Source organism: Anastrepha ludens, chromosome 2, assembly GCF_028408465.1.
Source record: "Anastrepha ludens isolate Willacy chromosome 2, idAnaLude1.1, whole genome shotgun sequence".
NCBI classification, from domain to species: Eukaryota; Metazoa; Arthropoda; class Insecta; order Diptera; family Tephritidae; genus Anastrepha; species Anastrepha ludens.
Genome location: NC_071498.1, coordinates 91,099,071 through 91,118,327, shown reverse-complemented (window position 1 = coordinate 91,118,327; position 19,257 = coordinate 91,099,071).

Sequence of the window (19,257 nt, the reverse complement as noted above, 5' to 3'; positions counted from 1 at the left end):
AAATCAATTTTCTTCAATTGTTAATGTAATGAAGAATCTTTTTCACTAATTATGGTTTCCATTAGCAATGTTTTGTATTGAATTTTTGTCAAGTTAATAACACCTTGATCCATTGGCTGTAAAATCGCTGTGCAATTGGCCGGAAAACTAATTTTTCTTCGGGCGGATGAGATGGGGCTTGATCCAGCAAGAGTAATGCTTTGGGTGGAACATCATTTTCTTTGGCGAATTTTTTCACTTCTTCGACAAAATTATCAAAGAACCACTTTTTGAAAATACCCCGCGTCATCCAAGCAGTCTTGTTGCTAGCATAATTCACCGGAAGACGAAAATTTTTAAAACAACGCGGATTCATAGATTTGCCGATCGTTAATGGTTTTATTTTGTGGCTGCCATCACCATTTGCGCACAAAAGAACACTGATTCGATCTTTTGAAACTTTGTTGCCTGGAGCACTCTGTTCATCTTTCGAAACGTAGGTTTTATTTGGCAAAAGTTTCCAAAAGAGCCCCGTTTCATCAGCATTATATATTTGTGATGTTACATATCCTTTTTCAGCGATTTTCGCCGTCAATTTTTCCTTAAATGGCTCAATGGCTTCTGGATCACAAGATAATGATTCACCAGTCACAGTCAAATAGCGAAGTCCGAAGCGTTTCTTGAATCGCGAAAACCATCCATCACTTGCATTGAATTGTTCTCCATCCTTTTTTATTTCATCAAATATTTTTAATGCTTTGCTTTTCAATATCAAGCTAGAAACAGGAGCATTTCGTCGCCGCTGATTCATGAAAAACTGGTACAAACGCTTCTCGAGCTCTGTATGATTGCCAAACCGCAAAGTTTTCCGTTTATTTCGAAGTGAAAATGAATTGTATGCATTTTCATTTAATGAACGGGATTGTTTTTTATTCGGCAAATCGTTGCGCAATCAACTTTGTATTCGAATGCAAGATCTCGTTGTTTAACGCCTTTTTAAATTTTTTGGAGAATCTCATCTCTTTCTTTCAATGTAAGAAAATGTAGATTCTTTTTCACTTTTCCCATGATTTTATTTGATGAAAGCAAAAAAAAATGATTCAAACTCCGAACGATTGTTTTACTCTCAAGAACCAGCTTGAAACTAACGCGTGTTGAATGTCACAAGCGATTCGATGCCATATTTTATGATATCAGCGCTACAATTTTACAGTTATTTGTAAAAATCAAAAATGACAAAGCGTGAGAACAGTGTTTTTGGTCGCAATAATTCCGAGAACCATAACTGTGCATAGCTATAAAGCTGTGTCTTCGCGCGTGATGAACGCGCCGTATTAAGTAAAAAATTTCTTCGAACAAGAATTCTTTTGCGCCCGAAAATTGCAATTTCTTATTGCTCTTTTCGAGTTTTCTATGGACTCAAAATCGAATTGTACTTTCCGCGAAATTGCAGTTATCGGTATTGCACTTATCGGGCTTCTACTGTACTTATATACTTATATACTTATATACTTATACACTTATATACTTATATACTTATATACTTATATACTTATATACTTATATATTTATATACTTATATACTTATATACTTATATACTTATATACTTATATACTTATATTCTTATATACTTATATACTTATATACTTATATACTTACATACTTATGTACTTATTTACTTATATACTTATATGCTTATATACTTATACACTTATATACTTATATACTTATATACTTATATACTTATATACTTATATCCTTATATCCTTATATACTTATGTTTATGACCAGCCAAATGACCGTTGCGGCCTCGGCGGCACACCCCCATTCGATGGTCTAACTTTCGATGATGCTGAGGCATAATTGAGGTTCTATGCCGTTAATGTGCCGAATTATCTCATCCCTTAGCTCTTGAATTGTTGCTGGCTAATCGACGTACACCTTCTCTTTCAAATAATCCCAAAGAAATAAGTCCAACGGTGTCGTTGACGTTTAGGTGTGGTTCATATTCAACATCGGCCCTTTAAATTGAACCACCCTTTACTTATATACGTATATACTTATATACTTATCTATATACTTATATACTTAATTTTTTTTTTGTAGTATTTTAAAAACACAGATCAAAGTGATCATTGCAAAGCAGAGAGAACGGTAAATCGAAGTTAGTCGCGCAATACATTCTAAAGAAATCGAAAAAGCAAAATGTAAAAACAATTTATTGACAGTGTCGAAATAGTGTGTTATTTGTTGCTTAGTTGTTGTTTTTCCAAAGAATTTGAAGTTTTTTGTGGTGTGAATAAGTATAATTCAGTACAAGAAAGAAGTCAAAGAAAAGCCATCTGCTACTGAAGTCGAAAAATTGAATTTATTTTCTTTGACAAAACTCATTCTTGACATACTGTATATATAGGCATCCTTTTTGTTGGGTGTTTGACTAATATCCTCCTTCTATTTGTGATGTGTGTTTTTCCACAAATAGAGTGATATACAGTTTTACCCCCCTCCGCGCGGCAAAATGTTTGTTTTGAATAGCGTTTTTCATGACAGAAATACACTCGGAGGTCCGCCATTGCCTGCCGAAGTGTTTAATGCTCAGAGTTTTGAGCCTGTTGTCGCGCATCAACCCATTCGGCTACGGTGACCAGCCTTAGATCCCATGCATTTTCTGGTCCTATCAGTCGTTGCAAACCCCATCTCCATTTAGTAAACCTAAAGTGCCTTGAGAGCAGAGAAAGTCTCAGTATTTTTTTTGCTTAAGCTTAATTTATTTCACATAACAAAAAAGAATAACATATTGGCAGTGATACCACCAACGGCGTAAAATGGAAAAGAATCGGTGAGTCACTTGCTTACTAATATCACTTGAAATGTGACTATTTATGTTAGCTTATTCAAACGGCCACTTAGCCAGAAGTGAGCTTCATCGTTGAATACCACTTCACATTTTTGAAAGGCTTACTCAACTTTTTTGGGCAACAAATTTGATATATGTATTAAATTTCGCCAATTGGAAAGCAAATCTTCCAATTCGTTTCCCAATCTTCCAATTCGCTGAAAAATTGGTGAATCTTCGTCTAGATGGAGCTCAGAGAGTAGAATAGCACAGAAGGTACATCTTTTCCTCTTTTTCATCTAGACAGTTTCGGCAGAAGTCACATATCTGCATGCCCATCTTCTTGCCCTATTAGCCGTATCCCGTTGTAGCGGAAATTAGTGTGCTAAGGTTATGCTTATTTTGGCTTAGCATTGAGAGTCTACCACAATTGCCGGGTGATTCTGAAAGATGGTTCTTTCGCTGTTTTTGCAATTTTCTTAAAAATAGGTAGCCTTGTATGTATGTAGTGCCTCTTAACTTAAATAATAGAAATATTTTTGTATGTCTGGGTTGTTCAGCTTTTGAAATATCTTTATTAATATTTTTTTTAGATTATGTACGAAAAATTAATTTAAATATACGTGCCATTTTCAATCGTCGTTTGGTTTTATTCTCCCAAGTAGTTTTTCTATATCAATTTTAATATAAAAATGTTTTATATTATATACATATAATTGGCGCTTACTTTGTATTATAAAGCAACTCAAATGCTTTCTGAATTAAAAAAACAAGTGGCAACTCTATTCAAGAAATGCTTTTCAAATAAATCGTTCTCAGTGGCGTGATATCCACATCGAAGTACTTACTGCTTTTGTCCCATTATTTACTATTTTCACTTTAAGAGATAGGTGACAACGCCAATTGAGAATTGGAGTCATCGCTTGGCCACCAGGAGGCAGCACCCGCCACAGGTAACAGTTTGGGCCGCTGTAACCAAAGATGGGCGCTCTCCAATCGTTTTCATTGAACCTGGCGTCAAGGTAAAAGCGAAATATTATCGGGATATTTTGGCCATTGCTTTTGCCGTGTGCAGACAAACATTTCGGTGGCAGGCCATGAACATTTCTCAAATTTGCCAGACGCGAATCCGATGGATTATTCTCTTTGGACCATTTTGGAGAGCAAGGTCCGAAATAAAAGAGTCGCAGGTCTCGAGGTGCTGAAAAAAGCCATTGTCCGCGAGTGGGCCAAAATACCTGCAAGTTACATTCGGGCAGCTTGCGATTCGTTTCCGGACCGTCTCAAGGCCGTCGGTGGTCTCAAGGCAAAAGGTGGTCATATCTAGCAAAAGTAAATTGACTCTTAATTTTGTATTATTATTTTTTGTTTTGAATTGAATAAAAGTAATTTATTTTTCTAATCAATTTTTTAATAAAAAAAAAAAAAATATATTATTACCACCAATTTTGTTTGGCCAGTTAAAATATTTTTATATTGAACCTTTTTTTAGTTCCCTTCATTTGATATCTATATCTTAATATTAAATTTAAATTTTTTATAAACTTACGTTTTTGCAATAAAGTTCAGGTGGCGGCGCTATCAAATATATTGCGTTTGTTTCTGTATATATGTAGAGATTGATAAGTGTATGCTTAAATAATGCCCATCGAGTACATTTAATAAATATTAGTTATTTATCGATAGAAATAATCTATCTTCAAATTAATTTGTTGTGCGTAAATAATGCATTCAAAGATCTAGGAAAAGGAAATTATTTAATTGTTTAATTTAAAATTATAATTTGATTTTATAAGAATTCAATGCATTTGCATATACTCTTTTATTATACCAATACCAACACATAACAATGTGAGTGCGATTTGCTGGAAATAATGTCAATGGAGTTCGTCAAATTCTGTCGCTTTGTTCTCGAACAATAACAATTTTTCTGTAATAGGAGAGAATAATAGCGAAGAATAGGTAATAACAAAGCAAACGAAAGCATTAACCAATAAAAGCGAAGCAATGACACCGAAAATCATCTCTTAGCATAATCACTTCCGGTGATGTGGTTGACTATGAAGTCAAGTCATTTGGCAAATTCCAGTGGCAACAAGCAGGTATGGCAATGCTTTGGCAGCAATCGGAAGCACATTCCAGCGACATTGTTTGCCAAGCTAAGAATTTCATACTAATTACTGTAAGTGCTGGCATCAATGGCTGCCGGAGTACTTCCTCCTTTTCCGAAGACAACGCGAACAGATATGATCAGCAAGACAAGGAGAATTGTAGGGTGAAGCGACAGGTGAGTGAGGAGCAATACAGGTATTTATCTGTGTTTTGTTAGATGTGTGCCACAAAAGACAAACCATTGCAGGTTATGCGGAAAATTACAATGACTTTTGTGGCATACAAACATACTCATACGCATACATACATACACACAACTATTACCTACCTATGCATTAGAATTAGTGAGAAATGTCGCCAAGTGGCGCGGTTGGTTGCTAGATGGAAGCAAATAGTGCAATGCATTCGTTTGCACGCGCACAATGAACATCAATAAGTAAAAGAGTGGAGTTGTAGGGGGAAGAGGCGGTGGTGGCCGTTGCTTGTCGCCGCCAGGTGAGAATAATGTGAAAATAAAGCGAAATTAAATGACAAGGAATGATGGAATAATTGCCAAGTATTTCCGCGTTGATGCTATTTCCATTACTGCTGCTGCCAAATTGCTGCCGTTAATGGATTGGCGGTAATGAAGATCACTTTTTCCATGGCGTCCTGATGCGATGATAATTTTTGAGAAAAGTCAGAAAATTCCTACATAATAGAATTAATTAAGGATTTGTTACAACAACAGCACCAATAAAAACAGTTTGTATATGTATGTATGTTTAAGCAGTAATAATAACTGTTAAACAAACGAGCGCATAGCCAACTCATCGTTAGTAAGCTCAATCAGCTGCAATTAATCGCTACCGCAACGTAAATTTATTGCATATTTTTAGGCTGTATTCAATATTGTGCTACTATAGGGTGTAATCACTGGCAGCGATGAGGGTAAATTGTTTGGTATTAAGAAACAAATACAGGGGAAAACAAGCTGGATGGAGGTTTTTCCTTCACACGAGTTATAACAGATACTTTTTGATAATTTGTTTGTTGATGGTTTAATGCATTTCTTCCCTATAAGAAATGCTCCAAATTTTTTATGCACAGTCTGTCTAACAAAAGAGTGACCGGTAAATATCAAGCTTAGAGATCCGTTATAAAAAAAAATGAGTGTAGCGTAGTACACATAACGGAAGTGAAACTTTCAAGGCAGACAAAGAAAGAAGGAGAGAATGAGGGAGAGAGAGACGGAGAGAGAGAAAGATATCTAAATAAATTCACAACATTTGTAGAGAATACAAACAGACAAAATTTTTCACTAGAAATTAGCAACTATAAAGAAAAACTCAAGAAAAATAGCCTGGAGTGTATCTAAGATATATAAAGGGTGATTTTTTAAGAGCTATAGAAAAGTTTTTCAAAAAACACACGTACCATAAAATTCAAAAAAATGCATGCAATTTTTATTTAAATCGATAGTACAGTCCATATAATTTAAAGTTTGAAGATTATTTCATGCAAATGTTGAACGCGACTGCGCTTCAAATGGTCCATCCGCTTAGTCCAATTTTGGCATACTCTTTCCAATGTTTCGGCCGGTATCTTACATATAAATGCTTTAATGTTGTCTTCCAATGCGTTAATTGAAGCAGGCTTGCCTGAATAGACATGAGCTTTAACAAAGCCCCACAAAAAATAATCTAAAGGCGTTATATCGCACGATCTGGGTGGCCAAAGGTCGGGTCCCGAACGTGAATTAAAATGTTCACCGAACTTGCCTCTAAAGACGTCCATTGTTACGCGTGCTGTGTGGCATGTGGTACCGTCTTGCTGAAACCACATGTCATGCAAGTCAAGCTCTTGCATTTTGGGCAAAAAAAGTTGGATATTGTTGAGTAACAGAGGCCCAATTGCTGCGAACGGCGACGAATCGATAGTTGATGGTCATCATTAACACTGGCCGATACAACTGCGATATTCTCTTCTGTTCGCACTCTACGTAAGCGTGTTGGTGGTTTGATGCTCACTAATGTACATTTGGTTATAAATTTAGTCACAATAGCTCGAATATCCGCTTCAGTGGGTCGATTAAACTGACCATAAAATGGAATAGGCGCGCGATAAACTTTCTTAACAGAACACGCATTTTTATAATAAAATTCAATGATTTGCAAGCGTTATTCGTTTGTAAGACGATTCATGGTTAAATTATAGATAAAACTGAAGATGTTTGACAGTGAAACAAAACAAAAACATGCGTCAGCTGTTTAATAGATAATAGCTAATAGCTAAAAAATCACCCGTTATAAGGTATAGCTCTTTCTCTCTTTTTCCTCTACCTTATAACTTTTTTCTCTCTCGCGGAACGAAAATGCCCAAAACGTTGCGTGCCCTTGAAATTTTACTCCCCATTCCCGCTCGTCCATCGACGCCTAAGAAGTTTTACTTCAAAAAATGCGCTGAAAAATTCACACGACAGGGAAATGAAAAACTATTGGAAACAATAAATCGAGAATTCTTATATTTAACTACCATACTTTTATACACAAACGAGTACGCTTGGGCTATTAAACGCTGCTGACGTCGTACCGGTTACTAACCGGTCAAATTCAAATGAAATGCCGTGTCAGCTAGGCCATTTAATCTCGGCACGCACCAAATTATATATGCTCCTTTTGCATTGCTCTCTCATTGTTTTGCTGCTTAACAATATAAATTATGAATTGATTGATTCGAATTTAAATTGAAATTCAAATGGAATTCCAGACGAAGCGGAAACAAAAACTGAAAAGCTGCCAGAAGATTAGATCTTGCGGTTGGTAATCATAATTCTGCTGAATTTAAGAAGCTTTGCTGCTGCAGCCGACGAAATGGAAAATGTGGTTGAGTAGCAAAGATAAATTGCTCAAATTTCTAGAAGTAAATTTACACTTACAATCTCAAGTTCGTTCGGTGTGAGCATTTGAATTCAATTTCAAATCACTTTTGCACTAAATTCATGGAAAATATTGAAATGGTTGCAAACTTGAGCGCTACAAAGGAATATGTGTGAATGTGTGTTTGTATGCTCACAACTTCTTTCTTCAGTTCAAACAAATGGGTTAGCTTTATGCACGCAATTCACACTCAAGTGCTTTCATATATGTATGTGTGTGTGTGCATTTTCTACATTTTGTTGCACATGGATGAAAAGTATTTTGGCAAATTCTTCTTATTTCCATTCAAAATTGAACAAAAGTGAGAAATGTCAGAAATGCATTTAGAAAATTGAATAGCGTTTTTTTTTGTTTTTTTTGAAGGCTCTTGTATACCACTAAAACCAACAAAAACACCTTATATGTATGTATTGGCACTATATTTTTAGGTAAGTTTGTAAGTAAATTGCATACATATATTTTCGTACATATATTTGAAGACTATACACAGTCTTTCCATGTATGAATATGAAGATCTATTCATGTCAACATTGTTGGTAAACAATTTTCACTTGGCTCTAATAACAAAACAAATGTATGAGCAAGAAAATATTTGATCTAAAATTTTCAACGAAACCTATTTGCGAGACAAATATGTAAATATCTAGTATGCCTGCCTGTGTAGAAGATACCTGTAAATAAATGGACAGTTTGGAAAATAATCTAAAATAAACTTTTGTGATGTTCTTGCAAAGTTTTGGCCAAAAATTGTAAGATATTTAAGTAAAAGAGTTTCAAGTCAATGTACTTACAATATGTATGTACGTATTGTATCGGGTGAATTCTCGGTAGTGATAGCTGTAATGCCAGCGGACTAAATAAATATATGTTTTTGACTTGCTTGACTAATATGGCAAAATAAAACTTCACAGATACAACCCAGAATATTCAAGTTGTTGCAACTCCTCTTCTTGATTGAACAGAAGTATACGCGCCAATTATATATATATATATATAACATGTGAAAGGAGGTAGTCCTTCATAGATAGAAAGTCTGGAGTATCCATTTTTATTTTGCCCAATTATTACTTAGTCCTGCCATAAGTTCTGTTACAAGTTAAGTCCGTTACAAATATGAAATTATAATACTTTTTGGAATGAAATTAGTTTTATTTAATGGTGAAATATTAAAAAAAATTAATTGTAATTCGAAATGGTCACCATTTGTCTTTACACAAGTCTTCAAACGATTAAGCCATTTAGCTATTGCAGCACGCACGGTTTCCATGGATATTGACGTCGCTGCTCGAACCAAAGATTACTTGAGACCCTCCAAATTACTGCGAGGTATTCGAGAAGCCATGTTCTCCAATTCTGACTACAAACTGCAGTCTAATGGATTCAGATCTGAATTTTCAGACGGCCAATCTTCTGCGGCTATGAGCCCAGGAATATTGTATTTTAGCCACTGCTGAGTGGCTGAAGACTGCACAAGTGCTTCTCAACGCCTTCTAAGACATCTTCTTGGTACACCTTTGCCCCGATCTTTACGCCTTTTTCCCAGAAATGAAGAGATGTAACGCCTTTGCAAGACACTCTCCCCAAAACATAACGGAGGCTAGATGGTGGTCACGCTGAACCTTTGGAACAACATATTTTTGTGTCTTTAGTTTTAGCATCGATTTTGTCGTTTTGCTTTTTAAAAACTTCTTCAACAGTGAACATTTTCTCATCTGAGGAGATAATATTTGCCTGACCGTTGATCGCGTGCCACCGAAGAAGCTACTTGTTACTCTAAGTTTCTTCAAGCGCGTTGTCAAAAGATGGCCAGTTGAGCAACGGAAGGGTTTCATGTGGAGATCATCTGTAATTAGCCTTGACATGCATCTGGTCGATACATTAATCTCCTTTAACAAGATTTTCTTCCTCTGAGGGTATTTCTGCAAATTCTTTCTCGAACGACTTTTATGGCTGCACTTTCTCCAACCACGCGAGGAGAACCACTTCTTTTCTGTCTGTGACTTAAGTCGTTTGGGAAAATGGATTAATCGTGCGGTAAACAAACATTCTCGAAATATTAAGGTTTTTCAGCATTTCGTATATCTTACTTGCACTTTTTTCACACTTTTGTAATGTAATCATTGCAATGCGATTTTCCTTAACTCCCCACTCCATTGTTAACAACCGAAATTTGCCACGAAACTGATTATAGTTTAGGAGTAGACAATGAATACGAACGAAAGTATGCATTGTAAAATTTGTACAGGATTTATGGTCAGACTAAGTATATATATATAATTGGCGCGTACACCCTTTTTGGGTATTTGGCCGAGCTCCTCCTCCTATTTGTGGTGTGCGTCTTGATGTAATTCCATAAATGGAGGGACCTACAGTTTTAAGCCGACTCCGAACGGCAGATATTTTTATGAGGAGCTTTTTCAAATACACTCGGAGGTTTGCCATTGCCTGCCGAGGGGCGACCGTTCTTAGAAAAATGTTTTTCTTAATTTTGGTGTTTTCGCCGAGATTCGAACCTACGTTATCTCTGTGAATTCCGTATGGTAGTCGCGCACCAACCCATTCGGCTACGGCGGCCAAGTCAGACTAGGTTAGGTTAGGTTGGTATGGTAGCCCAGGGAGTGAGCACACTTGGACGAAGAAGGATTCGTCATTTGTGATACCATTGTCAAGGGAGTGAGGTGAAGGGAAGGACCGATGAGGTGCAGCGAGAGGGCGGGGAGAGGTGGTAATGGAATGGTTAGGAGCGTGCGGATTATGAACGATAACTATGTTTGCGTCAACCGCTTTGTGCTGCTGATGAAACTCATCAGATTTTTAATGTCAGCGCCAGCTATATCAGCAGGCGTGGCAAAGAAATAAGAGCCAAGATGCCTGAATCTTAGCCCCGCCAGAGCAGGGCAGCTAAGGAGAAGGTGCTGAGATGATTCCACCTCATCCTCCATACATCCACCACAAAAAGGACTCGAGGTGATTCCAAGTCTCACAGCATGCATTCCTCGCGCATTGTGTCCTGTGAGAGAACCCACTAGATTGGAGAGCTGATATTTTGTCAGCCTCAGTCAGACTAAGTATTGTTATTAATATTATGAGGGGATTTCTTCTTCAATAAACCTTAGTATTTGTTCTATTTTAGTGAGTTTTATTTCCTTCCCTGGCAAAAGATGTGTGGTGTATCTTGCCTGCATATGTTTGTCGGTTTCATCTTCCTCCATGCAGAGCCTGGCAGTTTCATTGGTAACATATATTCCTAGGTAAGTATATTCACAGGTCAGTAGCAATAATAATTCTATTTACAATGCCCTGCTAGAATTCCCGTGATGATTCTAAAATTATTTTTACTTAATTCCACACAATCTTTAAATCGGTTTAGATTAAAGCTTGATTTTAATTGAGATAAGCCTGGTAAATTTCCCCTGTACGATTTTTTATGTCTGCCCTTTATTTCCCGAATAAGAGAGGAGAAATTACACTTTCATAGGTCGCAAATTGCTCTGAGTATATGAGTGGAGGGGCCATCCCTTTTGTGGCTAATTTTTCTGTCATTTCATTCCTATTAAATTTTATGTGCTCTGGAAATCATAGGAAACGTACTGGGTTGTTCTGGCCCAAAATATTCAGCTTGCCAAGAGATTCCATCACCAGTTTTGATGTAACCTGGAAAGAGTTTAGAACCTTGATTTCTACCTGGCTATCAATAAGAATAGCTTCTACTGCCATATTTCCGTTCAAAGTTAGAGGTGCGCTTACCTTTCGATTGCGTAGACTTTCGCTTGAATTATATTCGTATTCGTGCCTAGTGCTTTCGAATATCTTTTCCCTGGTCTGCAGACACTTGCCTCTGTATCTTTCTCTGTGATGAATCTGTCCGTATTCCATGCGGAGAAAATATGCGAAGGGATAAATTAACGATATTTCACAGGATGGCTAAATGAGTGGTGTGATATCTTTATTATCAGGGCGTGAATATTTTCACAAAGTAATGTTGGGCCCAGTCTGAATTAAGAGAAGGGCGTCTAAACAAAGGAATGGGGGATATTATTATTGAAATTTAGCAAATTCGGGTTCATAGTAAACGTACTGTAGCCTCTGTGGCTGTGGCAAAAAAAAAAACAAAAGAATTTCAAATACGTATTTTGATCGCAATTTTAGCGTAAAATCAATACGAATTTTCCGATTTATAAGATAATCGCATTTTACCTATTTTGCTTATTATAAAGGGGTTTTCAAAAGATGCGCCTAAATGTTGTTTTAAAATAAAACATGTACACAGTTAGATTATTTCAGGTTTCGCTATTTTTATTCAAAATACGGTCAGTCCTCTTTTTATCCTCAACAGAACCAGTTTTTGGAAATTTGTTTACCAACCTATGAATTGTCGACTCATTTGGGTGATTAATTCAACCAAAAAAATCACGAATTTTGCGATATGTTGCTCTTAAATATCGACCATTTTTTATATTAGTGAGTTTCAATAATTGTTCTACTTTGTAAAATTATACATCTGTCCACTTGACAAATGTCAAAGATCACATAAAAAAGGTACCGTCTAGGAATTATTCGCTACTGACATCTAAAGGGTGTTTTTTTTAGAGGTTAGGTTTTCAAGTTGGCACTACTTTTTTCGTAGATGGTCTTTTTGACAGCTGTCACTTGATTTATGCTCAGTTTGGTTTGCCATTTCATAATGAATAGACTTACACCTGAACAACGTTTGCAAATCGTGCAAATTTATTACGAAAATAATGGTTCGGTTCGCGCGACGCATCGAAGAAAATTTTGTTCAGCGATGAAGTTCACTTTTGGTTGAATGGGTATGTCAATAAGCAAAATTGTCGCATTTGGAGTGAACATAATCCACAAGCCATTGCTGCGACGCCGAAAATTAGGCCTCTCGGCTGGAATTTATTCGAGCCAGCCGCGGCGGCCACTTGCCCGAAATCATTTTTAAAACATAATGGCAAACCCTTATCTTTATAATAAAGCTAAATTCTTGGCCATAACATTAAATTATATACGTTTTATTTCATCTTGAAAACCTAACCTCTAAAAAAAACACCCTTTAGAAGTCAATTTTGAAAGACCTTTTTAAAGGGTGGTCAGTTTGGAGGTACTTTTTCTAAAAGGGTTTTGTTGACAAATCACGCTTGACTACTATCAAACTCAATACATTTTTTGTTTCAGTATTCATTTATATTTCGTCAGGGAAAGACTTACTCCTCAACAACTTTTACAAATCGTGCAATTGTATTACGAAAATCGACACTCTGGGAAAAGTGTTAATCGCGTGCTCAGGCTAACTTATGGGGCTCAACGCTGAAGCCTATTTTTGGCTTAATGGCTACGTCAATAAGCAAAATTGTCATATTTGGGCTAAAGAGCAACACGAAGTCATTCAAGAATAGTCATTACATCCATTGAAAACAACCGTTTAGTGCGACCTATGGGTTGGAGGAATCATCGCCCATATTTCATCAAAGACGAGGCTGGCGCCAATGTAACAGACAATTCCGAGCACTACTGCGTCATGATACACAATTTTTGGACGCCGGATTTTAGGCCCGTGATCTCCACAACATTTGGGTCGAACAAGACGGCGCTACTTGTCGTACAGCTCGTGAAACAATGGTTTTCTGCGTTGCCCTTTTATTTGACGGGGTGTGTAAAGTCTAAATGCTTTGTGGATAAAGCAGCTTTGATTGAGGCATTTGAAGCCAACATTACTGATGATATTCAGGAGTGATGCCTTCGGCGAGTCATTCAAAATTGGTATTTACGAATGGCCGAATTACGGCGCAGTTGCGGCCAACATTTAAAATGGATTATCTTTAAAAAATGAATGTCATGAATGGTTCTACACAAAAATAATGAAGATTGCCCAATCAATTTGAATTTTCCTTGTTTTAATTAAATTCACCATCCGATACCTCTAAATTGATCACCCTTAATGTGAAACCCCATTAAGATGTAGTGAAACTTAAAATGTTTTTCTAAAGATAATTGGTAGGAAAACAGGTTTAGGTACCGGAGAAGAAAAAAAGTCTACAGACCAGAGAAGAGCAAGTAACTATTAAGTTTGTACATACAAGATTTGTTATGCTAAATGAAACACACACCGGCAGAAACGCGATAAATATCTATTTTTTATAAGTTTCATAGCTTCACTATGTTTTCATAAATCTTTTAATCGATTGTGATGCATCAGTTTATTCTTTGGAACTAATGTCCTTTTTAAAACGACTAATTAGTAAATGAAGAGTCACATGAAAGCTGTTTTCAAAAATGAGCCGCTGTACTCTTACGCAAATAAAGTCAGTGCTTTTATTTTCAGACATTTGGATATGAGTCATTAGTATTCATAAAAAATATGTGGCGCACCTCAATTCCACTATGTAATGAACACAGAAGCGCATACGCACATACACAAATGTAAGCAAAAATATCGTTTCTTGAACATATGGAGTGAGTCTCATATGACAAAAAAATGTGAATAAAATGCTTAAAAACAACACAAAGTAAAAGAGAAACACGATACCTAAATCAGCAAAAGGAGATGCAGAACAACAAAAAGAATAGCAAATACAATGTAGAAGTCAGCGCACAGTAGCTGCACCAACAAAGTAATCGGCTATGAATTTATAATCGAATACAATCCTATTAAAAAAGGAGAAAAAAATGTACGCCGATTTCAACTTGACCAAGTTTGCGTGATTGAAAAACGAAGTAAACAATAACAAACAAGGAAAGAGTAACCAAAAAACAAATGCAAAGCCACTACAAATAGCCCAATATAAAAAATCGCAAAAAATGCAAATAATAATATTTTTTCGAGGCTTAACTATAAATCAATGCAAATCAACGTCGAATTTCGGCACACAAAGCAACAAAGTCCAAAAGCAACCGCCCGCCAACTTGACCGGCCAACTGAACACTGGAGCATTTTGTTTTTTATTTTTACACTTAATTGCCTTTGTTTGCCTTTAGTTTTCCTGTCTTTGGTTTTTTTTTTTGTTTTTGCTTTTTTTGTTTTTGTTTTTGCGTTTGAGGTAAAGTTTTTATGTTACTATGCTTGTTAATGCTTGCTTTTGCACACAATTTATAATTGGCGCTTATAGCCGAATAAATATTTGCGTTTAGATAGATAAAATAAAAATCGTGAATTTCAACTGAATCAATAGACAATAAGTGGGGGCTGGGATGGTGGAAAAAGCGGAAGTGGTGCTTTTAGCATAATGAAATGAAATTATAAAAAAAATGAACGCAAAGTTGGAGAAAAGGTAGGTCAGTGGGTGGAATTGAATTTATGGTCGCAGAGTATATGCGTATGCATGTATGCAGAAGTAGCTCATAGAGGAGCGCAGCCATTGAGAATGGAGTAAACATTTTAATATGCTTCAATTAAGTATTTGCCCTGTTTTAAGTGGAACTGCCATGTCTTTAGTGCGATAGAAAATTTTAATTAGAATGGTGTGAAATAGAAAAGTTATATATAAATGAATAATGTAGTAGAGCATTGATCCCATCGTGTAAGATCAATCCACATGGGATCATAATTTGTTCTAGTCCATTACTTCCGACTTACCAGCAATATGAACAACTAAATTTTTAATAATTTTGCTTGGAAATAAACAATTGTAAGAGTGTCAAACACTTACTTCAATTTCCAATGCTGAGGACATTTGTGCGTTTTTAGGATGCACAAAATAATTATCTATTTCGAGTTTTGCTGCAAAAATAGTCACCCTTTTTGCAGATAGCATTATATGTGAATCATATTTGACACTTGTGTGCCAAACAGCTGCACTACCCAAAGATGCAAACAATGAAGCGCTTAAAGGTCAAAATAAAAATTTCCTTCACTGAGAATCACTTTTTTATTTATCAAAAAACTTATTTAACAACAAAATTGGATGATTAGTTTCGAACCACACATTTTTTTTAATATTAAAAGGAGCCGTATGATCCCTTTTGCAATAGTTTATATCAAAGCAAAAATATTGAAAGCACTTGCATATTTGGTAATAATTTTCTACCATGCATTTTTTGCTGGGCGACTAATCGACTTATTAACATGGCCATATGGTATTTTTGTGACTTCCTGTTAAATTATTGCAGGGGGCGAAGAGATGATAGATCGCGTGCATCACTTCCTTTGCAGATATTTGATGAAAATATCTTGATTTGTTTTTTAAATTTTGGGCATTGCTTGAAACTTCGACTTAGATACCTTTGGTTGTAGTATGAAATTTTTTAAAATTTTGTATAACGGTCAAAATTCTAGGTGATATGGTTTTTTTGTATTATAAACTATATTTTTATAAAAAAACTAAAAAATGATTTTATAAAAAAGAAATAAATAGTCAAAACTTTGCGCTGCTATTGTTGTGAACCCAGATGTATATGTATGTATGCAGATGTGACCCTCGCACATATCCGCCAAGAAACGATAAACTCAATATTTCCCTAATTCAAATTAATTGACATTTCGGACGCCACAAACAAGCAGGTTAAGCGGAAAGAGGTCAGCGGGCCAATGCATCGAATCGGAAATCAACGTAATGAAACACTTCAAATGAAATGCAGTAATGGGGCCAAACAACAACAAAAAGTCGATGTGAACAGCAGCGGGAACAGTGACGGTGTACATACATACGTTTACACGAAATAATCGTTTTTGCTCAACCCTCACACACACACAAATTTAAATGTAAGTGTATAGATGTTCCATTGTATGTGCACGTACATGCAGAAGTAATTGAGTCAGCAGAATTTTTCTGTTGCTTACTTTTTTGTTCTACGGCTATTTTGGTTTGTTTCCAAAAAGTTACTCAGAACTCATAACAATAACAACAACAACGAAATTTGCAAATAATAACTTCATTCTTATTCACTTTTCGTGCAACTTGAACACCAGCAACAAGAATAACCAACAGACAATAGGAAGTCGCATACGTTGGAGCTTTGTTTTTAGTTTATTTCGGCGATGGGTGTTTTGCTACGTTGCTGACGCACTTTTTTGCACGTTCGCGCCCTGCAACTCCACCTACTATTTGGCCTTACTATATATGTATGTATGAAACAAATTGCTGGCGTTGTTGTTGCCACTTACCTTGTCTCGTCGAAAGAGGTTAAAGAGTTCATTAAAGGTAGTTGAAATCCAAATTTTGCCTTCTTCAACTTCAAATTTTAGCCCAGTCGGTGTTCGGAACGCACCTAGCAGTGGAAATTCTTCAACGTTTTTCAATTCCTTATTTTGCGATTTTTTTTCAGTTACTTGTGCATACTTGTAAAGTTATTGTGCTGGTATCTTTCTCTGATAATATTTTTCTTTGCAGTTCACGAATCAGCGGTGCCGATCTGTTTGTGGTTCGTTTGCCGCGTAACAAAAATAAACAAACACTTGAGTGTTGTTGCATTGTTTTGTTGGCCTTCGGCGGTGGCTATTAGCCATTGTTGCCGTTGTTGATATTGTAATTGGTGTCTGCTTTAGCGCGACTGGTGTGTACTTGTTTTTATAAGCAGGTCTTCTTATTCTGCTATTTTGTTAATATCTACCTTAAAGTGGCTCATCATCAGTTGTGAGCTACTTGAGGGTATTGGCGAGCTTCACCGAGCTAAAGTGGATAAATTTTACACTTTGCAGTAGGAGAGGGGCCTCGGCTTAGCTGTTCAGCTTTAATTGTTTGCAAGTTGTGAACTTTTGCTTACCAAATTTTTAATATGCTTCAGCTGAAAGAGAATTGAAGAATTCTAAAATGCCAGCTAATACAGGGTGGGCCATATAGCGTTTGCTTTTTGAACCACCTATTTTTTTGAGAATGGTAACATAAATGACATGTCAAATGTGTTCATAATTTACGTAAAGGTTTGACATTTACGAAATGGGTCGCTATACGCTTGAAAAAAAAATCGGAAATATTGAAACCCTTCTTCTTCTTCTTTTCTGATGAAGCTCATTTTCACATCGGTGGGTACGTCAATAAGCAAAATTGTCGGATTTGGGGCTCAGAAAATCCACTCGTTACTGTACAGAAGCAAATGCATCCACAACGAGTCACTGTTTGGTGCGGTTTTTGGTCTGGCGGCATCATCGGGCCATTTTTTTCGAAAATGAGCGAGGAGCCGCGGTTACAGTAAATGGCGAGCGTTACCGTGACATGCTCAACGAGTTGTTTCCAAATGTCGTCCATCATTTGGTTTCAACAGGACGTTGCAACTTGTCACACTGCCAAAGTTACACTCGAACTTTTGGCTACCGTTTTTGAAAACCGAATAATCAGCCGAAATTTCGATACCAATTGGCCGCATCGGAGCTGTGATTTAAGCCCGTTGGACTATTTTTTGTGAGGAGCCGTTAAGGGCAAATGCTATGCTAACCAGCCAGAGACCATTGATGCTTTAAAACACGAACTCGAAGTGCCATTCATGAAATTGGAGCCCAAACAATCGAAAATGTGCTTAAAAATTGGGTTGATCGAATGGTCTACTGTAAAGCCAGTCGTGGCAGTCATTTGAACGATATTATTTTTCATTCATAAATGACAATGTTCAATCTTCAAAATAAAAAAAAAAATGAAAAAATATTGATTAGTTTTTTTTATAGCCGATTCAAAAAGCACATTTTACATGACCCACCCCATATATAATAGCAGAAAGGGATCGAGCTTGATGAATACGTAAAATAACTTTAGCACTGGAACTTATTGGCAAGTTTTAACTATTTATTAGTTCGTAATTTAGATTTAGTAATTTTTGCAAGAAAATATAGTTAACTCCCCTGGAAATACATATAAATTTAAATGTCAGCATAAATGCGAATGTGAAAAAAAATCAAAAAATATTCACCGAAATTTCAAACTTTTCAATCAAAATTTTTAGAAAATTTTCGTGTATGCAGTTTTATAGCTGATCGAATTTTAAAAAAATAGAGTGCAAGTGTAAAGTTTTTCAAAAGTTCGTATATTGTTAATTTTCTTCTTTTAAAAAACAAAATCGAGTAATTGCGTAACACCGTTAACAAAAAAAAAAAAAAAGTTGTTAAAAATCAATGCGTATTTTGAGCCTCTTTAAATTTTGTACTAAAATGGAATACCCTTTGATCAAAAAGTTCATGGAATATATTCAGAAAATCCAAAATACAAATTTATTCCTCAAACGCCATATTACCGTCTTCAAAGTTCTTCCCATCAACTGCAACGCACTTGAGCCAGCGTTTTATCCATTTCTCAAAACTTTTTTGGAACTTTATTTTTGGTATAGCCAGGAGCTGTCTTCGATTTTTTTATTAGTTCCGTTCGGCTATTAAAATGCGTTCGCCCTATTAGTTTTGTTTACTCGATCAAACAGAAAAAATCGCAGGGAGGCATTCGATGGTTGTTGAATGGCATTCGATTGCGACCGCTCGTTATCATGGT